This window comes from Mauremys mutica, chromosome 1 (genome assembly GCF_020497125.1).
Source record: "Mauremys mutica isolate MM-2020 ecotype Southern chromosome 1, ASM2049712v1, whole genome shotgun sequence".
Lineage (NCBI taxonomy): Eukaryota > Metazoa > Chordata > Testudines > Geoemydidae > Mauremys > Mauremys mutica.
The window spans coordinates 21,755,083-21,778,675 of record NC_059072.1 but is presented as its reverse complement, the minus strand read 5'-3'; the positions used below and the strand labels follow the sequence as shown (position 1 = coordinate 21,778,675).

The following is a 23,593-nucleotide window of genomic DNA, read 5'->3' as shown; positions in this document are numbered from 1 at the left end:
AACGCCTTGCATAACTCGAATTTTGGGTAAGTCAGAAATGTATCTCTGACAATTACGAAAAAAAAAATCTTATTTCTAGCTTATGGAACTTTTTCCATAAACTCTGATTTGCATACGTCAGGTTTACGTGACTCAGGGAAGATGTGTATTCAGAAGCCACTGACTACTGAGGCAGGACATGGAAAGAGGAAGTGATGTTATAAATCATTTGTCATTATTACTCAATCACTTATTATTAATGTATTCTTTGTAACAAGGCCCCATTTTGCTAAGTGCTACACAAACACATAAAGTACTTTCCATGGCCTGAAGATCTTAAATCAAGATCTTAAAAACGAGTGAAACAAATAATAGCAGGGAACTGGGGGAGGAACCACACTCATTACCATAAGAACAAGTAGTTTCATATAGTAGGTATGTGCACAAGTGACCCATTTAAAAGCCCCTCCTCCGTTGCTTTAAATGAATACCAGCAATTCTCCATCCCAATAATCCCGACCAGACATTTACCTCACCATTATTTATAGACATACTTGTTATAGGCATTTTGGTAGAAGTGAGAAATAATTTGAAGGTGGACAGGGAAGTGGCTATAAAAATGAGATTAAAGGACTTTCTATGCAAAGTGGTACAAGAATATGCTTACGGGGGAAGAGGACATTCAAGGCTCACACTGTTGGCAGAGCAGAGGGAAAGAGACAGAGGTACCAGAATGCAATAAAATGCAGTAGCAGAAAAGTAGGAACAGGCCAGATAGAATAAGATGAAAGAGGCAATTATGTTCAATAAAGGGGAGAATGCTGACAACCCTCTATGAAGAAAAGTAAATCAGGATTAATTCTTGTGAGATGTATGGAGACAACACGAGTGACAACAGCTCAACCAGGAAAACTAATTACTTACGGGGGAAAAAAGTAAAAGTAAAATGTAACCCTACCTACGCAACCAAAGCACAACCTGCAAAATAGCACAATGAAAGATAGTTGACAAAGTGTGTCTTTTGTGTAATTTAATTACCGTAAGTATTAAGTATTTTGCAATTAAGTATTTTATGGAAAAAAACAAAAAGCAAATAAATCCTTCACATGTGAGATTTGGTTTGTTAACAGATACGTTACTGATCTTTGGCTTTCTCTGGCTCAAAAAGAAGCAGAACTATGTTAAAGCAAAAACACATTAAACATTTAAATCTCACAGGACTCTGTGTAGATACACTGCTTAGGAAAAAAACAAAAACAAAAAAACAAAAAACCTCAGCAGTTGTCCATTAAGAGACTTCTATTCAAGCTTGCAGCTTACTGTCAAAATAAGGTCTCAGTTGGATTGGTAGTTAATGCTTCTTGGCCACGTCAGAATGTAAAGGGACTTGTCAACTACCTTATAAGTCTATATAGACATATACTGTTATTGTAGCTGTGTTGGTCCCAGAATACTAGAGACAAGGTGGGGGAGGTAATATCTTTTATTAGACCAACTTCTGCCGGAGAGAAAGACAAGCTTTCTAGATTACACAGAGCTTTGACCCGAAGACGAGCTCTGTGTAAGCTTGTCTTTCTCATCAACATAAGTTGGTCCAATAAAAGATATTGCCTCACCCACCTTGTCTCTCTCTCTGTTGTGATAAACCCAGGCCAGTTGGGAACAGCAAAGTAGCAGAAGGCAGATATACTAGCCACTGGATAAGCACTTTTCTGGTCCCTGACTGATCAGAGCAGGGGCTGCTCCAGGCTAATGAGAGCACCTGATTCCAATTAACCTGCTAAGAGTCAGGTGAGGCTGTTAAGTACCTGACTCTAATTAAGGTCCCTCTGATGCTATAAAAAGGCTCACTCCAGTCAGGCCAAAGAGAGCCAGGGAGCCAAAGGAGAGGAAGTGCGGCTGAAGGGCTGGTAATGAAGACACCCAAATTGGAATGAGTGGGCAGACTAAAAAGACTGCAAAAAAAGAAATAGCAAAAAAAGGTCGGCTGCCAACAGCTGCTGCCATTAGAGTCCCTGGGCCAGAACCCAGAGTAGAGCGCGGGCCCGGGTTCCCCCCAACCCGCCACTATACAAACACCTCCTGGGAAGGGAAGACAGGTCCCTGTCAGGACACGAGACTAAACTGTTCTTGAATAAGCCCATAGGGACAACAGAGACTGTGGGAGTTCTCTCACCAACCTCCTTGCTGGCTTATGATGAAAAGGGCTCAGTAGACTGTACCCTGGCCTTTCGACAGAAGGGCTATGTGGAAGGTTGCAGTGAGCGTCTGAGGCTAGCATAAACCGCCTGGAAGCGCGGGACCCATGGGGACAAGGTCGGAGCTCTGCCACACACACACACAAACACTTTTTAAACACCAGCAAGAATTTAAATCAAAACAAATAATATCCACCAATTTTAATATGCAATCTATGCAGAAACATTGTATGCCTTGTGCTCTTTCTTCCACATCTTCAGTAATACCTAATTCTATTCCCCTGCAACTCAGTGCTGCTGTGACAAAATTATTAACAACCAATCTACTTTCATGTTCTTTCTGCCTAAATCAAGTGATGTGAAGGATAAGAACTCAATTGTGGCCATGTAATGTATGTTGCATGTATTGCGGTGCAAAAGATGAAAGATAATATTCCTACAATGGGAATAGGCTCAAAGTCAATGATAGATGCAACAGTCAAACTTATGACAACAAATTATTTCCCACCACCACCAATTTGTCAAATAACGGTGATTTAATTTTTAGCCAAGACCTAATTCATCCAGGTGTTCCTGGTCACCAATGAACCTTGAAAGAAGTAACAATAACCACTAGGCTCAAATGTGATGATTCAAAGATCAGATTTATAGCCTAGCTATAGAATGTTAACCTGGAAATAGAATGGGGAAGATAAGGACTTAGAAAGGAACAGGATGCAAACTGAAAAATAACATTTTGTTTTAAAAAATTCATGCAATCTATTTCTTATTATAGAATAGGCAGAAGCTAAGATGAATGGTTATTCTGTTTTCCCCTCAGGATGCACGGTACTGTAGCTCTACACTATGCTTCTATGAGCCGTTCCAGGAATTTTTAGTTTGCTGATGATCTTGCTCCATCCCCATGCCTGAAGCTGTCCACACATGTATCCAGAAACATGCTATTATACATACTATTATATATATGTAAGAGCTCGTTTCTCTGTAAAACTGGCCACTCAAGGTACTTCTGCACTGCAACAAAATACCTGGAGGACAGCCATAGATGACCCAGGTCAGCTGACTCAGGCTTACACGGCTCAGGCTGCGGGGCTATAAAATGGCAGGGTAGATGTTTCGGCTTGGGCTGGAACCTGGGCTCTGGGACTCCATAGGGTCTAAGAACCCAGGCTCCAGCACGAGCCTGAACATCTCTGCAGTTTAATAGCCTCACAGCCAGAGCCCTGCAAACCTAAGTCAGCTGATCCAGGCCAGCCACAGATCTTTTACTGCAGTCTAGACATGCCCTCAGTAGGAGAGGTTAATTGGTTGTGAACCCATAGCTATTTTATTTCAAAATAATCTCCAAATAAAAATCCACTGCAGATAACCCAGTGGTTACACCCTCTGGAACTGTCTGCTTTAAACCTGAGCCTGCATGGAATAGGTATTGCACTTATTAATTACCGTCTAAACTGCCTAGATAAACACACAGAAATGAACTGAGGATGGAATAGGGGAGGGAAAAGAGGGTTCAATGTCATTGAATAAACCTCCTTCCCCAACACAAAGAGAATAGATGCAGTCATTAAACTGACTGAAGAGCTGGCCTGCTGCCAACCTAGCATAAGCATTTCATTTTAAATAATTTCCTACAATGTGTTAACTCCTTATGCTTAATCTGTCCTACCTTGTATTTAACTGTGATACATTGGTTACCATCTCCAGACCTGAGGAAGAGCTCTGTGAAGCTCGAAAGCTTGTCCCCTCCAACAACAGAAACTGGTCTAATAAAAGATATTGCCTGACAAACTTTGTCTCTCTCTCCTATCGTGGGACCAACATGGCTACAACATCACTACCTAGCTAAGTCCATTTACTTTTTTTTCTTTTACAATGACAGCGTTTGTTTGTTTTTCTGTTTAATTTCATTTTTCTTTTCTTTTTTAACTGGTCAATCTTGAATAATGTTCACATTTACATGCTAACCTAACAGTGCTAAGAATGTAAAAATAATTCTTTTTTTAGAACTTCATTTCATTGAGTTTAACATTTTTCAGAGTTATTTTAACTCAATTAAGTAACTTTTTTTGGGGGAGGGGAATTAAGTATATGTTTCTAAGGCTTACTTATCATAGTCTTACTATTTTTGTTACTGTTCTAATAAATTAGTGTTTAAAATATTTGACCAGTTTTGACATTATTTGACCAATATTTGACTGACCAATTGACCAACCCTAGAATCAGGAGACCTGGGTTAAATTCCCTTCTCTGCCACAGAATTCCTGCATGATGTTGGGCAAGACACTTAGTCCCTCTGTGCCTCAATTTCCTCTCTGTAACATGGGAATAATAGCATTGCCCTAGCTCATACAGGTGTTGTGAGGATAAATACATTAAAGACTGTGAGGCACTAAATATTACAGTTATTGGGGCCGTATAAATGCATAAGAGAAAGAACAATACATCTTCCTGTCATCAGTTAGTCATTTGTAAAAATAAATAATGTACTTGTGTAATTAACATATTGTTGAAAATGGATTAGAAGTAAAGCTGGGCCAATAATATATTTTTGGAGGGTTGGGGCTGTGACAAAGTGCACATTTTTTATAATATTTTTATGAGTCCTAAGGGTGCCTTGGCTTCCCCCTATACTTTGGACTGCTACCCAATGGGAGAAAATATTATATAATTTAGTTTGCTCTCAAGGCAGACTAAGAGATGCACATGTCAGCCCACTATTTGGATCAAATGAATAGTCATTAAGAAACTGGTTGAAATTGACCTGGATCAACAAGGGTTCCAGAGAGACAATGGAAGCTCCAGTGACTCATGGATCAACATTCAACAGTGGGAAGCTCTGACTACGGAGTAATGAACTCAGCATGGCCCTACCTGGAGAACACAGGGTGACAGACACGTCCAGCAGGGAATAAAATGTGGGCTTCTGGGTCTGCCGGGGGCTAGCTCTCTACTGGGACTGACTAAGGAAGCCAGAGAGGGAGAGACAGGTCTCTCTTCCAATCATCCCAGGCTTATCCCCCCTGTCTGCTCATTGGCTCAAACCCTCCCCGGGCTCAGACTTTATTATGTGTGTTTGAGTAGTACCTCCTCACACACAGTCAATCAGGTTTGTGCAGAGAATCAGAGAAAGTGGGGGGGGGAAGGGAGAAAGGAGAAAGAAAGGGGATGTGGGAGGATCTTCTCACCAGCTCCACACTTGCTTATCAAAGCTGGTCCCATGTGCTAGACCGGATGCTGCAATGGGCAGGCAACACTGAACCCACTTAGTATTGAAGTACAGTAGGGTGAGATGTCACCTTTTGCTGTTGCTGCTCCTGCTGATTTGCCAGATTCTCACTGGTGGATTGGAAGGCATCACTACAACCAGATTACAATAAACCCTCATGATGGTCAGGGGCAGATCATTCTTCTCCCTGGTTACTGTGGACCTTGATTCATCCATACCTCAGCACAAGTGTCTGCTGTTTCTTTGTACCCCAGCGTGGTATGCACTTCACCTTTATTGGCCTATTTGCAAGAGGGAGAAGCAGTACAGGTAGTTTTTCCCCTTTTGCTTCTTTCTTTGTGGTCTCTGTCTGCCATTATTCTGAGGTGAGAGGAGGAAGAGAGTGGGATGTGATGTCCCAAAAGTCAACTCTGGATGTGTGGAAGGGCAAAGGGAAAAGGATGTACTCCAGCCAAACTGGAAACTGGAAGGTTTAACTTTAGGAGGTCAAGTCCTTAAGAAAAAAATGAGGAGGAAAAGGAATAAAAAGGTTACAGGGTTTCTCTGCTTCACGTGAAGAATGTAGTCTGCCATCTATACAGAAATGGAGCTGAGGTTCAGCTTGGAAGATCTTAAACAACTGCCGCAGAGATCCACCTCCAGGAGCTACGGAGGAGAGAATGCCCCAGCCACTTTAAATAGATAGGGGGTGAAGAGAATATGTATTCTTAAAACTGTATATAAAATGTATCCTTAAAATATAAATATTCAATTGAACTTTTCCCCCTCATGTGCAAAAATTTACAAAAGCTTAATTAAAAAATAATAATCAGGGAAACACTATTGCCACAGTGTGGCAATTATTTCCAGAGTGACTAATTAAAAAGAAGCACATTAGTAAGAGTAGTATGTTATCAGATATAATACCGCTTATCTTTGCATATCATTATTGTGTGCCCTGATGTCTCTTACGAAGCAATATCCATCTTCCCAGTCTTTTCAGTATTGTATATATTTTCATATTAATCTTATTCTTGTAACAACCCTCCACTTCCTTGTCAGTTTGCATTGCATCTGTTTTTATATCGATCTCATGCAAGCAGCGATCTTTCACTTCACTTGTCAGTTTATATTGCTTCCCATTTTTCATTCATCTTATTCAAGCAAAGAGCTTTCACTTCCCTTGTCAGCTTCTATTGAATCTCCTTTTATATTGATCTTATTCAAGTAAGAGCTTTCTACTTTATCATTTTCATATATAGCACATTCATTTTTATATTGCCATGTTTATATCATTACATTGCTTCATTGCCATCCCCCAATTTCATCTTTTCTACAATTACAAGTATTTTTCATGATCTGACATTAATTATTAATTATTATTATTATTTTATATTGTTCAGATGGACAATAATAATTAAGGTTGATTTTATTTTAAAGTTCTAGATTTATATCACTCTAGGCCATATTCTGTCACCTTTACTTACACCGAGTAGTGTCTTACTCCTCAAGCTCTCATCTTGATTTCAGTGGGACTTCTTGGGGAGTAAGGTGGTACCATTTGGCATAAGAAAGAATGTCAGACTATGGCCCTAAACAAATTAAAATTCCACAGATCAAGAATAGTGCTTCTTTTCTTGAGTACATCAGAAACATATAAATGACTGTTAAACTTGAAACACTAATCAAACTCTGCTACCAATAGTCTACCATTTCAGCCTACATTTATGGTCTGTTACTATGGTCTTCACCCAGGCATGACTCCCATTGAGGTCAGGAGTCATTTTGTCTCATGTAAGAACTGAAAAATTAACCCTTTTAGGCTCTGCATCCTACAAACACTCAAATGTGAGCAACTTTATACATGACCATTGAGCTCAACAGAACTTTTCCCTCCTCTTATCCGTCTGGAGGCTCACTGCTTCCTATCAGTTTCAGAGAACTGACCATCAAAACAATCTCTTTGCCCAGTTGGTGTTGGTGTGCCCTGATGTAAGGCCAAAGTGTTGAGTTATCAGAAGTGAGTGGAGCTTCTTCAAAACCACCCATCTGCGACCCTGACTTGAGCTGGGCAGAACTGACTAAGAAAAAGCTGCCAAGCTAGCCATGCTGCAGGTACCATGGCAGGAGGGAGTAGTAAACTATTTAGCTTTGAACTGCTATTAAACCTGGCTAAATACCAGAATTATGGTGGAACTCTCATTAGTACAACACTTAGTACAAGAAAATATCAACTAAAGAACAATAATTATAGAACAAAACCTATTCTAGTCCCAGGCTCAACACATTTTGTTGCCTTTAAAAACTTGAGAGTATTGAAAATAATACATGGCTTCTATAGACAAATGCTGTGTGGACGGCTGAGTGGTCTGCACTCCATTTGTCACTTTTTAGACATTCCACATCTTTCTGTTGTAGCTTCTGATTATACAAGCATGCATTTTAAAACAGGACAAAGCCAGAACTTTAGATTTGAATTCGCTGCAAGGAAAGAGGTCAGTCTTTCATAAAAATTACTGAACAATTTCAGAGTAAGTGATTCTCTCATAAATTCACTATTATCTTGCACAGTGTAGCTATGTGTATCAGTCATCAATAATGCTACCAGGCATTGGGACTTGAGTGAATTGGGTTTCTTGTCTTTGTATTATAACTGTACTGATCTTGTAGGTAATGCCTGTCTGAGCTCAGCTTATTAAATCAATTGACAATAATCTGGAGGATTGAACTATGGGATGGAAAGACTTTGAGAACATTTGAAATATAAAAGGAACAGACAGACAATGCTTTCACTTTTGTTGAATCCTAGAAACACAATACAAATATTAGGGTATGCTTCTGCTTTTCTTCATTACAAGAGGATGGTGAGGAGTAAAATTATATGAACCTCATTTACAGACCAGTTCTAACCTACACTGCAAACGAAATAGTGTCTTGTTGATGGCCAAGTAAGCCATTGGGTAACCAAAAGGTCTCTATATAGATTAAACAAAAAATAAAAACTTGCTAGTGGAAAGTACCAAAAACTTTCCCGTAGTCAAAAAATTACTTAAATAGAATCCAGAATTTACTGTACAATGGCATTGGGAGGATAAATTCAAATTGAAGACTAAGTTTTCACAAAGGTTCTCAAGAAAGTAACCCAAGAACCTCTTGCTTTCTGTAACTATGCTGTGTATAAATGCACTCAGGAGAAAGTGATGCTTATTAACAGTCACATTGCCTAAGCAGCCAATTAACAGCACGAAGATAAAATCCATGTGTGCAATGAGTCCTAGGAGTCCTTCATATCAAGCCAGCAATCACTGTTGGTGATACATACTTAAGTATTTTTATCTTGATTCCTTATCTGGTGATTATATTATCAAATTATGCATTCAATCACACTGCTTTAAAAAAGAGTGAAAAAATGGGTCTATATCCTCTTATTGAGTGACATTTTATCACCAGCTGTTTGTGGAAACAAAAGACAGCAAAGCCCACACATCTGAAAGCAACATGGAATCATGCTCAAATAATCAGATATAAGCTCAAGGGCTACTCTTATCACTGCTATCCACCAGCAGACAAAAGAGGAGAGAAGGGACGTCAGTTGTGTCAATGATATTGCCAATACTGCCAAAAATAAATTTACATGGAATCATGATAGTACATCATATATCAATGCAACTTCAGCACACACATATGAGGATATATTATAATGATCTTATGATCAAAGCACAAGACCTGGACTCAGAAGAGCTGGGTTCTGTTCTTGGATCTGTAACTGATTTCCTCTGGAAGTATGCAGTGTTGCTGCGTCAGGATATTGGAGGGAAAAGGTGGGCGAGACAATATCTTTCATTGGACCAACTTCTGTTGGTGAGAGAGACAAACTTTCAAGCTTACACAGAGCTCTTCCTCAGATCTGGGAAATGTATTTGGAGTGTCACAGCTAAACACAAGGTGGAAAAGACTGTTTAGCATAAATAGTTAGCACATATTCTAAGGAACCATTCAAGGTGAAGTGGCCTGTTAATACCCCGGCAGTCACAGGGGGGAAAAGGAAGGTGGTATGGTGGGGAAAGGCAAATGTGGGAGGTGGGAGAAGAGTTATTAGTGGGTTGTAGATTGTTGTAATAATCTACAACAACTATCTATAATTGTTGTAATAACAACAATCTATAACAATAACAATTTGGTTTGCAGGGTAGGTTAGAATTGGTCTATAAAGGAGAGTTTCAGATAATTTTACTCCTCGCTGTCCTCTTGTAATGATGAAGAGAAGCAGAGGCATGCCTTAATATTTGTATTGTGTTTCTAGGATTCAACAAAATTGAAAGCATTGTCTGTCTGTTCCTTTTATATTCCAAATGTACTCAAAGTCTTTCCATCCCATAGTTCAATCCTTGTATTTAGCTGTGAGAGTCAGATGATGTTTCTGAGGCTTGAAGAAGAGCTCTGTGTAGCTCAAAAGTTTGTCTCTCTCACCAACAGAAGTTGGTCCAATAACAGATATCACCTCACCCACTTTTCCTATGAACACTCATTTACTTCTCTATGCCCTTGTTCCCTATTTGCAAAGCAGGAGATAGTAATGCTTCTCCACTACACAGTGGCATTGGGAGGATAAATTAACTGATGTTTGTCAGGTCCTTAGACACTGTGGTGATGAGCACCATAGAAAAGCCCATAAGTAAATGAAATAAGTAAACTGGGACATGACTGTGTGTCTCTGAATTCCACTGGATGATCAAGTCTTACTGACACCTTACAGAACAGTAAGGTTTCTTCCATGAAAAAGTTACCCTATAAATAAAGGTTTCAGACTAGCAGCCATGTTAGTCTGTATCCGCAAAAAGAACAGGAGTACTTGTGGCACCTTAGAGACTAACAAATACATCCACTTTTTCATGTTCTCTGTATGTATATTTATCTTCTTACTATATATTCCATTCTATGCATCTGATGAAGTGGGCTGTAGCCCACGAAAGCTTACACTCAAATAAATTTGTTAGTATCTAAGGTGCCACAAGTACTCTTGTTCTTTTTGCCTATAAATAAAATTCAGCTTCTTTTATTCAAACAGAGCACTCTATTAATCTTGTTTGCAGGTGTACTTCACAGATCTGACATATTAGTAAATGCTTTGTATGGTTCATCTGAGCCATCTGCAGTAGTAACTGAAAGCATTCATTTCTATACTGAAGCCAGCACCAGGAGGCTATTTGGCTGATTTTTCCCGCTTAGTCCCATCAAACAGAACACGCACAAATTGTGTTAGCTTTTATTACTATTTGGTTGCTATTACCATTGCATATACAGTAAAGAATAGAGAACCACTGCTCTGCTTCTTTGACTAGCAGTGGTTCCAAATCACCACCTTCTCATGTTGTTTGATTAAATGGTATTTTACTTCCCTCTTCATAAACTATTAATATACCTGAAGTGTAAATAACAGCATGGAACAAACACTTGAAACAGCCGCACACACTACAGTGACTGACTGGCTGGCTGTAAATAGTCACAGAGAAAGAACACAATGTGTAATCCAGTAAAAGAATTCAAAAGACAATAAATCATCTCTCTGATCAAATTATTGCTGAAATTTTAAATTAAAAATATACTATATACTAACTTTAAGAACTTACCTTAAAAACTAAAGGATGTCATCTGAAACCGAATACATACTAGGTTATACCAGTGTCATTATGGCTTCCTCTATCCTCTTACTATCACCTATACAAAGCTGTTTGTCAGTGAACAAATATCCCAAATTGTGCTTTGTTGTATTCATTGCCCAGGACCATCATGGCAGATGACCATCTGATTCGTAATGAAAGTGTCAGTAAATCCAAAAGATTGCATCAGTTTTACCATGAATTTTTATTCATCTGACAATTCAAAGTAGAAGTGTGTTATTCAATTCACAAACATCCCATTTCTTGAAATATCAGAATTTCCTGCCAACCAGAAGTTCTGATTCCCAACCAGCTTTAATATATGAATCCATGAAAATAAGACATACGCACAGATGCACAATGTCTAAACAAGAACACTTCCATTGCTACTAGACACCTGCAATTTCCTGACAAAACATATTGGCCATATGGAGAAAAAAATAAAAAATGTATTTACATTTTTGTTTCTACGTGTGAATATTGTGTTTTTCTCCTGTTTTGTGCTCTGTTGATATTAACAGCAGCCATAAAAGCCTTTTGTACTTCTTCAATATCCATTAAAAATAAAAGTAAAAATAAAAAATACCGAAAAGTAAATTAGCAGGTCCCAGGTATTGACTATTTCAGGCCCAGCCCATCTTCACACACCACTGTGGCTGCACTGCATGTACGTACCTGATTCTATTTGTCTTCCTAGAGAGCCAACTGAAATCAAAAGGCATGAGTCTTCATTAACAGCTTGCTTTTTTGTTCAGAAATGACTGAGGCACTTTAGCAGAATGATTTAAGTGATCAATAATTATTGATTCAATCACAATGGAAAAAATTAGATTGATTGTGATGTAGAAACAACTAATAGGAACAAATTTATCAATCCAAGTAGGTAGACATACAAGCCTGTTTAAACATTCATTTCAAATGAGGCTGTTCTGCAACATAGTTAACTGCTTTATGAGCCAAACCAATGACAATTACTATAAACGGAGAGTGAATTATGCTTCCCTCAGGGAATTTCAAGTATTTTTGCTTTTGTTGTAATTGTAGAAAAACTGCATTTTCCCAAGTGGAACATGAGAAATATTAATAAATTTCAACACAGAAATCTTTATAGCATATATCTTCATTTCCCCCTCAGCAAAAAGCCATATCCCAAAGCAAGAACTAGATGTTTACACACCACCACCAGATGTGCATACTAATGTAATTAATGAAAGACACTTCCATTGCCTGAGGAGAGAGAAATATGTACGCTGTCTCCTGAAGAGAGTGCAAACCCAAGAAGTTGTCCACCTTAGAGCAGTAAACCTTTTGATTCAAATGCTCCAGTAAGTGGCTCACAGCTTGATCCCAGGTATTATTTTCTTGAAAGAAGCTTTATACCAGACAGCTGATCCTGCAGCGACATCCAAATGTTCAATCACATTTATAGAAATTTAATTTAAAAATCTGCAAAACAAGAATATCAGTGGTGGCTAAGGTACTGTGATTATGCTGTGTGCTAAGGTACAGAAAGCAACAAGAATAAAGACACCTGCAGAACTGCTGGGCTTGTGATTTTGCAGGAATTTAAAGTAATACTCCAGTTTTCATATACTGATATAAACCTAACCTGTTAAACTGTGCTTGGGCAAATGATTTTATGATTTAAAAGAGCACTTAATTCACAAATACAAATTGAATTCTCTCATTTGCTGTTGCAGAGCACACATCTTAATATAGTTACTCAAGGTGGGCAGTGGAGAGAGGATTTTGGTTTATGTGCATTACCTCAGAAGCCACAAATTAAACTGACAGTAGATATATTACATCTAAGGCTTTTCCTCCTTCCGCTAATTTTCTAGGTCTATCACAAACTGTTCTTTGTGTATCCTGGAGGCACCACCAGAGTTTCATTGACTTCAATGGAGCTACAAAAATGTATACCAGCTGAGGATCTGATCACTGATGTTTACTGTTCATGGTTTCCTTATTCCAGGCTCATTCACACTCTGGATCCACTACCACCCTTCAGTCTTTTTTTCATACTGCATTCTAGGTTAATAATTTACAAATATCTGAAGGGTTGAAACACCAAGGAAGAATAGGAATTATGAATTATTACTAATGGAATAAAAGAGTATTGGTAAGGCTGAGATTAAATTAAGAAATAATAATTAATAATTAAATTAAGAAATAATAATTAATAATTAATAATAATTTAAAACCTAAAAATTAAATTAAGAAATAATAATTAATAATTAATAATAATTTAAAACCTCCTGACAGTGAGATCTGTTAAGCTATAAAATAAAGATGGAGTGATAATCTCCATCTCCGATCCATGTAATGACAGGAAACGAAGAATACTGTATCCAACAGATTTTCTCGTGGAGACAGGTAATTTATATAGGAAGAACATTCAATCACAAGATATTGGTACTTGGGAAGCATGCCAAGTTTGAACCACTACTCATCTGAATAGTGCAATCTTTTAATAACCACATATAACTATGACATCAGCCTCCTCCTACAATACTGGAGAACTGGAACAAGACTAACTCAGACGGTAACAATTACCATAGAATCTAAGGGCAGAAGGCACAAGTGTGATCATTTAATCCAAATGCATGAATAACAGGCCATAGAAATAATTCCTTTTTGAACGAGTGCACATCTTTTAGAAAAGCATCCAATCTTCATTTACAAATTATCCATGATGGAGAATCTACCGAATCCCCGGTAAATTGTTCCAAATGTTTAATTAGCCTCATTGTTAAAAATAAATACATAAATAAAAATTACACCTTATTTCCAGTATGAAGTTGTCTAGCTTTAACTTCCACCTATTGAATCTTGTTAAATCCTTGTCTGCTTAATGAAGAGCCTATTATTAAATATTCGTTCCCCAGAAGGGAATGTATGAATAAATAAATAAATAATCAAGTAACCCCTTAATCTTTTCTTTGTTAAGCTAAATAGACTGAGCTCCTCAAGTCCTCACTATGAGGCATGCTTTCCAATCTTTTAATCATCCTCATGGCTCTTCTCTAAACCCTCTCTAATTTAGCAACATCTTTCCCGAATTGTGGACACCAGAACTAGACATAGAATTCCAGCAGTGGCTACACCAGTACCAAGTACAGAGATAATATAACTTCCATACTCCTGCTTAAGATTCCTCTGTTTATGCATCTAAGGAATGTATTAGCCATCTTGGCCACAAAAATGCACTGTGAGCTCATGTTCAACTTATCAAACACCATGACCTCCAAGTATTTTTGAGTTACTGCCTTCCAGGACAGAGTCTGTAAAAATGGCTTTTATCCTTTGTCCCTGGATGTATATATTTATATTTGACTGTACTGAAGTTCATATGATTTGCTTGCACCCTGTTTACCAAGTGTTCCAGATCCCTCAGTGTCAGTGACTGTCCTCTTCATTATTTAGCACTCCTCCAATCTTTGTGTCATCTGGAAACTTTATAAGTGATTATTTTATGTTTTCATCCAGGCCATTGATAAAAGTGTTAAATTGCATAGGACTAAGAATGGAGTAACTCAATTTCTCGAAGATTCCTGTTTAGAATTACATTTTGAGACCTGCTAGTTAGCCAGTTTTCAAATAATTTAATATGTGCCATGTTAATTGTACAGAGAAAAGGTGAGTGAGGTAATATCTTTTATTGCGCCCACTTCTTTGGATGAAAGAGAGAAGCTTTGGACTTACACAGAGTTCTTCTTCGGGTCCTTATGTCACTCAAAAGCTTTTCTCTTTCACCAACAGACGTTGTTCCAAGAAGAGATATTACCCATCTTGTCTTTGTAATATCCCGTGACCAACAACACTGCAAATAAAGCTAATTTTATACCATTTTATTTTTTAATCAAAATGTTGTGCAGTACAAAGTCAAATGACTTACAGAATTCTAAGTGTTTTGCATCAACACTTTTACCTCTATCAACCAAACTTGTAATCTCACCAAAAAAAATATCAATTTAGTTAGAGAGGATCTATTTTCCATAAAAATATGTTAATTGGCATTAGTAGAAGCATTGTCAGCAGATTGAGGGAAGTGATTATTCCCCTCTATTCGGCACTGGTGAGGCTACATCTGGAGTATTGTGTCCCGTTTTGGGCCCCCCACTACAGAAACGATGTGGACAAATTGAAGAGAGTCCAGCAGAGGGCAACGGAAATGATCAGGCAGCTGGGGCACATGACTTACGAGGAGAGGCTGAGGGAACTGGGCTTGTTTAGTCTGCAGAAGAGAAGAGTGAGGTGGGATTTGACAGCAGCCTTCAACTACCTGAAGGGGGGTTCCTAAAAGGATGGAGCTCAGCTGTTCTCAGTGGTGGCAGATGATAGAACAAGGAGCAATGGTCTCAAGCTGCAGTGTGGGAGTTCTAGGTTGGATATTAGGAAAAACTGTTGGTGAAGCACTGGAATGGGTTACCTAGGGAGGTGGTGGAATCTCCATCCTAGAGGTTTTAAAGCCCTGGCTGGGATGATTTAGTTTGGGTTGGTCCTGCTTTGAGAAGGGGGTTGGACTACATGACCTCCTGAGGTCTCTTCCAACACTAATCTTCTATGATTCTAATTATATTACCTTGCTTTAATTCTTTATTAATTGAGTCACTATCGGTCACTCCATACATCCTGCAAAATGCTGTATCTTATTAGGACTCCTTTTAAATACTGCTTCTGCTTAGCTTGCAATATCTGATCGTACAGCATGGCCACATGGCAAGTCACAGTTAGTCACCTGACAGTGTACCCGTCATATGCAGTCTTCTGGGATCTGCATGTCCAGAAGCCTATCTATATTTTCTTCTGCATAAATCTTTTAAATACTAGTCTGATCAAACAATTAAAATGCAAAATAATGAATGTGTATTCAAAATGAATAATCCTAATGAAAGAGGTATTTTGCAGTATATAACCCCAGAATCTGCTGCTAGTCTAAACTAACAGTTCATTCTTGCACAGTATTGACTATTGCTTCTGTCAATCAATAAGCTTTCTGCTCTCTTGATTTCCACATAATTACTGAGAATAAATCAGGTTGCTTCTTGTACTGCCAATTGGGTCTCTTGGCTATCTTACATTAAGATCTTGGACACCTATTTCCACTGAAATACTTGTACCCATAATTTAAATGATTTCATTCATGTTTACCTATTAATTATAGTTTAACTAGAGAATATATTAAGCTATCCTTCAACAGATGCTGTCAGTTTCTGCAATTTACCAGCTATGTTGACACTGCAGCCCAACCAGCTCAGTAAACGAACAGTTACTGGTTTTTTTCCCCCAGTATCTGTGGTAGGTACCATTTCCTAATACAAAGGATATTAAATCCTTGCTTATTAAAAGTGCACCCATGTATATATTTCTGAAGAAATTATTCCATGGTGGCAGAAGACACACAAGAGACCCTAGGGAAGAGATCACATTTTAAATCTCTTTCTCTGTACTTGACAAGAAAAGGGATAACCACATGCAGTTATCACAAGTGGACATAAATATATTTTTCTTGAAACTGAATATCAACAAAACATAATATCCTTAAGTCAGGAAAGACATAGCCCAATATATACATAACATTTCATTGTGAGACTAAAACAGAGAAAATATTACGTAATCTGAGTGACCTGTGGCTCCAACGGGGGGGAAAAAAAAAAAGAGAGCGAACGGAAACCACCACCACCTTACTGGTCAGCTCTGCTTTTCAGAGCTATTAGCACAGCATAGCCAACCCAGCAGAGAGAGTGTGAGATGGATTCTATTCTTTCTTGTTTATTATCAATACAATTGATTTTTAAGGCCATGATAAGGTAAAAACAACAAACAAATCAAGATATTGGGATATATAAGGAATGGGATGGAGAATAATATGGCAAAAATTATAATTCCATTATATCAGTCAATGGAGCACCCTCATCTGAAATATTGTGTACACTATCAGTCACCTCATCTCCAAAAGAATACTGAAGAATTAGAAGGGGAAGGTCAATGAGAATGATTAGGGACATGGAAAAAAAAACATATGAAGAGAGACTGAAAAGATTTGGGATTGTTTACCCTTAAAGGGGAAAATAAAAGGTCATGATAAAAGTATATAAAATAATGAAATGTTTAAAAGAGGTAGATTGGGAGTGTTCATTCATGTTGTGTTCTAACACAGAATTGGGAAGCAGATCCAGATCTCCTGAGTTCCAGTCCAGTCCCCAAACCACATGGTAATCCTTCTGTCTCAGTAGCCTTAATAGGATTAGGATAAAATAAGACAGGATAGGATAAAACAAATGAGACTGCTACCTAGTTTCCAGCACAATTAATTACTCTTTCTTGCTTGCTTGTGCTAATGGCATAAGCTGTTTTTGTGGGGAGGAGAGTTGTCTCAACAACAAATAGCAAATTACTAGATAAACAAGTACTGTAGGGCATTTACTAAATATAAAACACAGCTTTGCTCTCCATGTTGCTAGTAATGATATTTTTTTGGCTTGATCAATCTAAAAATCTTCTCAAAAGGCCTGAGAATTAAGTCTTTGAGACTAATCTGGCTTTCACTGAAATGTACATTTACATTCAGTATCTAGCAGAAGAATTAGAAAGGATTACAAAAAACCTAATTTTGATAATTAAGCTTTTCTAATAAGCGGAAACTGTATCATTTAGCTCCAACATCTTATGTCACTTTATGAAACCACAGACCCAGGAGCACTTCATGTAAAACTTGCTTTTTCACTAACAGAATACACTAGCCAGTAGTTGACAAGAGAATTAAACTGAACAAACATATATTCTGTAATCACCACCCACAAGGGGAAGAAGTGGTACACATGATTAAATTCACACAGCCACACCACCGGACACATATGCACACAAAAAGAGCAAATCCACAAATCTCTGTTAGACTGGGGATAGGGAGAGGAAGTAAGTATGTGAATAAATTGGTCTGGTGAGACCTAAAGCTGTTCATAATGAACTATTTTGCATGAAGCAGTAATGCATATTCATTATAACTGTATGGGGCATAGCTTAGTTAGTTTAACTGGAAGTCAGGTCAAAGCAGATTTACTGGAGTTTGGCCTTAGATGAAATGCTGCTTTCTATCACAGCATATTTTACATTTTATTTTAATATGTATATTGCTTGGGGGAACTTACTGTTCCTTTCCATAAGTTTGCTATCTTCTTAAAAAGATTGTTGAGGTTTTATTTCAATGTTTAATGACTGCTCTAAGGTATTTCAAAAGAATGCCTAGAAACAGCCCATTTTTAGAAGTACAATCCTTTCATGAATCACATGAAAGGGCTATGAATAGTTAAATTAAGACTTCAGAGAGAATTTGACTAATGCATTTACCATTAACATTGCAAACATGTTCCTATAAATCAAGAGAATTTCTCTTTTTGTCTTTTAAAATATGATTTTGGTGAATTTTCAGTATTCATCAAAGCAAAAGGTCGATAGTATGGTCTAGAGTCCATCATAACATGGGGAGAAACTGTGCATACTTCCTTCCATAGTACTTGGAAGGCACAACAATCCTAGGCTTTTTCTGAGAAGAAACTCCCCATTTGCAATAATTTAATTAAGTGGATTTATGTTATTAACAAATATATGCCAAGAACTTTACCAAACAAATCAATTCAGTTATAGCCTAAAAATGATTATTTTACAGGCATACACAAGTGATAGGTCAATGCTTTAAACATCACTAGCCCAATCACCCCAAGATACTTTTACAGACAAAATGAAGTAAGCATTCTCTTTGTCTTCCCTCTTACTCATTTTTCAAATTACCCAATCCTGGGTCTCAGCTCTTGCTATGCCTTTCATAGGGATCTTATGAAACACAAACATCTCCTATACAGCTAAATTTCTGAGTTAGATCAAAGGAGTTTTGCCAGACCTGGCCTCAAAAAATCATTAAGAATTAAATCCTTCAGAATCTGTCAGACACAGAAAATGAACAAGCTTCTAATACTTCAAATCACATTACTAATTTACAAAGTGCAGACAAATCCATACTCTATGAAGTTCATTTGAAGAATGCTTTCTGATGCATTTCAAATTGGCTGGGAGATCAATTTTGCAAGACACAATCATCACACTTGTTTTCATATATAGATATATAAATGCGCACACAAACAAAACCTTTCAACCTCTCTGATATCATGGTAGACTTCAGCACTTCCTGTCTTCTTGAGAAGCACTTCGTTAAAAAAAAAAAGTGTGTGTTTTAATTATGTTAAAATAATATTCCAACTTATGTCATGCACAGAGCACTCAATATTTCCATTTTACTCATGAAAATGCAGCTCAGAAATAACTGAGAATTCCATGTAGATTAATTTAAATATACAACCTTGTAATGTAAAATCTGCTAGAAACCTGCATAGTGTAAATAAACTAGCTATTTACCAAGGATACTACCTAGAATCACCTACCACACCATCTATAATTTAAATAAGAATTGCATGATTATCATCATTTATAGAGCTCCTTGGAACTATATGGAGCTTCAAGGACAGGTTATTTGCCCAAACAAATTTACAATCTTTGGTCATGATCCTGCAACTGATTCTGCACCAGTAGATCCCTGTGCCTTCATGGAGTCCCAGTTAGCTCAAGAGAGCCCTGTATTAGGAAAGGGTCTGTTTGCATTGAGTCAGTTGCAGAAATGAGGCCTAGAGTAAAGCCATAAAAGACAAGGAGGAATGGGTAAAGGGTTGGGCAAAAGTGAGATAAGAAGATGATGTAGCCACGTGAAAGGCTAGTATTTTTGTATTTGTGGTTACACACCATTCATATTTTATTTCTTGAAAATATTAATTGAATTAACATTATTAAAGAGAGTTTATGGAAAAGCACAAAGACATGGGCTTTAAGGAAGGACTTAAAGGATTCCATTAATTCAGCTGCAGAACAAAGTACAGTGCCTCCTACATATTAACTGAGGCATAATTAAATGTTAAAAATAATATGTTTTAAAATGGAAGAGGTGTAGCTGACTAAAGAAAACAGAATATAAACCAATAATGGATGTGTATCATCAAATATCAAGAACACAGCAAGATTCAAAGATGGACTGGATTTCTAGAGATATCACAAGAACGTCCAGAGTTACAGTATAGTTCATGCTAAAAAAGAATATTGGAAGGGATCTAAAACCTCATTCCTCAGGGTTTAAACAAATCTCTAATTAGTATTCATTAGGACAAGACTTTCATGGGGGAAATTATCTCACAGCTGCTTTCTGTAAGGTTTCTATGGAATCACATGATGCTGGTCAGTGTCAAAGACAGAATATTGGGCTAGATAGACCATGAATCAGATCCAATATGGCAATTCTTATGTTCTTATGAAAATAACTTGTCATGGAACTGGTCAAACCATTCATTAAGAATATTTTTTGTCACAGGTTTAGTCTATTTTTGACTGGCCAATCATTAGGAAACCAATCCTGACTCCTTCGAATGTATTGGGAATTTGTTGAATAGTTTTGACATAATTTTCAGTCTTTTGGTTGTTTGCAAAAGGTTTGCTTAAAACAGTCACTCTTTCTAAAATGCACCAAAATCCTTTGGTGGGAAGGAGAATAACAGCAGCTAGCTCAATCATTTGAGGGAACAGATGCTGTTACTGATTCAGTGCCTCCAGTTTAGAAAGTAAATGTTTCCATTTCACCTCAGCATTTAAGCTAGTGACAAGAGATTTTCTATTACAGTGACATTATCTCCGGCATCTATATACAGCAATACCTGCCTACAAGACTAAATGTTGCCTTCTAATCTTATCTTGTGAAAACCAGAGTTAAAGGATTTTGTGCAGGAGATGAAGGAATCCTCCCCACTATCCCAAACCTAGGAGCCTCGTAATATATAAGTAATGCTATACACAAAGCATTTTGAGGAAAGGAATGATACTTTCTGCAAAGTGCAAGTTTTAAAGGAAATAAAATGAATGTGTAAAAGACCAAATCTGGTAATGAATAGTACTTAGTTCTTATCATGACAAGGCAATTTCCTGCAATATCCTTGAAAAACTGTATTGAATGAAGTTAAGTATCTTTGGAGTCCATTGTTTTAAATGCAAAGTTTGTGTATTATTGTGTATGTAACTTCCTTAGGCAGAGATGTGGCCAATGTAAACCTTGGGAAATGTTACGGTATTCAAAGGACTATTTTAAATCATGTGCCAGACAAGAAGGAACTCTGGAGACAAACAAACTAAAGTGGGTTTCCTAGGAAATGCCTGGTGGGAGGTGAATACAAATGCCCACCTCTGGGCCCAACCTTCTGAAATTAGACCCTGAGGAAAGGACCATTGTCTGCTGATTACCTGTTCCTGGAATTTGAAGATCAAAGTCCCAAGATGTATAAAGGCGAGTAACTTATTTGTGGGGGTGTTTGTTCTGAGCTAAAATTGTTCTGAACTTGTAACCACAGATAAATTCCTTGGTGGGGTTTGAAGGACCGACTCCTGTTACAGCCCCTGCTGGATTTGTATGTGTGGCGGTGGGGAGGAGTGATCTCTGATAAACTTATTAGCATGTGCATAGGTTCTTCTAGTGTTTCAAATACATTTTCTCTGTAATGCTTTCACCTTAAAAATAAATCTGCTTACTGAGAAAGGCTGTTGTAGTAACATAACTCTGGGCAATTACACTGTTTATAGCCTCTGGAGAGAAAGCAAAGTGCAGACACGCAGACACTGGCCATTTAGGTCAGGGAACTGTGCAGCCTGGAAAAAACCTGTACAGGAGGGATAGACATATGGGTCTCTGCCCAGGAAAGGTGATGGCTGAGAAGCTAGAGTGGGTGCCTTTGAGGGACTCTGGAGGGGGAATACAGGTGCAGTTGCTGTGACACTTGTATAACACTTTTAACCTATAGATCTTAAAGCAGTTTACAAAGGAAGGTACATATCACTACCCTTATCAGAAAGAGATAAGGAAGAGAAGTGACTTGTTCAAGGTTGTACATCAAGTTACTGGCAGAGGTGAAAATGAAACTCAGATCTTCTGCCTCCAGGTCCAACATCCAAGCTGGCCTCTGTGTGGATAGAAGAAATATGAAAGGGGAAACGACATATAACCTACCACCCTTCATCCCATGCATAAACAAAGCCCTTTCTGAACCCACTATGGGGAAGGCGAAAAAAAAATTAACTGCACCCAAGCCAATATGGTGGTAAGGGAAAAATTCCTTCACAGATCCCCTAAAAACGGGGCAGCTAGCATAATGCACACAGCAGGTCTGGACCAAACCTGGTATTTTACCACCGAAAGAAGAGGGAGGGTGGGTCCTATCTCAGCCTGTTCCATGTAAAAAGGAGGCTTCAGGTGCAGAGCTGCCCCTTTTAATCCCTGCATTCCTAGGGGATGAGTCAGCAACCATGCTGACCCTTTTGCAGAAGTTTTCCTCCCCCTCGTCCCCCAAAGCATTGTTCCCTTCATTCATTCAGCCAACCAGCCAAATACCCTTCCTCCCCCCTGCTTAAAAGTGCGGTGCGGTCAATGTGGAATCATCATGTGTTATCTTTCGAATCATCATCCAGTTTATTTAAACCAGTTTCATATACATTACAGTGCATTCCTATCAAATAAATTTGTTTTACATTAAAAAATATTGCCTTTGACATTACACAATAGCTCATTTCTCCAAGGATGGATTGACCCAATCGTTAAAATTGTACTAAATAAAGAGATGCAGTTTTTTAGGCTTAATGTAACAAGTTCTTAAAACAACTGAAACTGGTTTATAGCTATTCTCTTCCTTCTGGCATGCTCCATCTGTCCTTCAGATTGCAACGGGATGCCAAAGAAAAAAATAATCCTTAAGGCATTGTTATCTAGTAGTCAACCTGGAGGCCGTAGCCTTGGGTCACCATCGCTTTTCCTCTTTGTCAGACTATTGCTGTAAAATGAAGGGTGTCAGCCATTCGGCAGGCAAACCGCTACTGTGCCCTCTTAAAATGGATACTTTACATGCTGATTTTCCCTGATGTAGAATTCTATTGGTAGGACATTGCTCAAAATTGTGATCTTGTGAAACAATAGAAGCAACCTGTGTTTGAGAATTCCAAATCTGTACAAACTGAGATTTTGTGTGATCCAGTGGAAAGAGAACAGGAAAGGGAGTCAGAAGACCTGGGTTGTATTCCCAGCTGTGTTACTGATTTTGTGAAGTCACTTCATCTCCCTGCATTTCCACTTCACCATTTCTATTAAATTGAGGCTATTTTAAAGTGTTTTGAGATCAGTGAATAAAATGTACTATGTACGTTTCAATTTATGTATACAATAAACCGAGGCACAGAAGTTTAAGTGGCTTACTCAAGGTAAATCAGTGGCAGAGTTGGGAATATATCTCCCAGGTCTCATGTATTCCTAATCTCTCAAGAATAAATTTCAGCTTGTGTGTACACCGAATAATGTGGTTATCTGCCCAACAAAGCCTCAAATATGCGTTTGTCTCCATCCACAAAGAATGTTACAAACATTTATTTTGAGAGGGCAATGAGGTATAGTCTGAATTTCTGTAAAGATGTCAATG

General features: G+C 37.9%; 1 protein-coding gene across 3 annotated transcripts in view; it reads right to left on the bottom strand.

The window, feature by feature from the left end:
• The window catches only part of CACNA2D1 (calcium voltage-gated channel auxiliary subunit alpha2delta 1), a 636,415-nt gene that overhangs the window by 208,538 nt on the left and 404,284 nt on the right, over window positions 1–23,593 (bottom strand). The gene's annotated exons all lie outside the window — the stretch shown is intronic.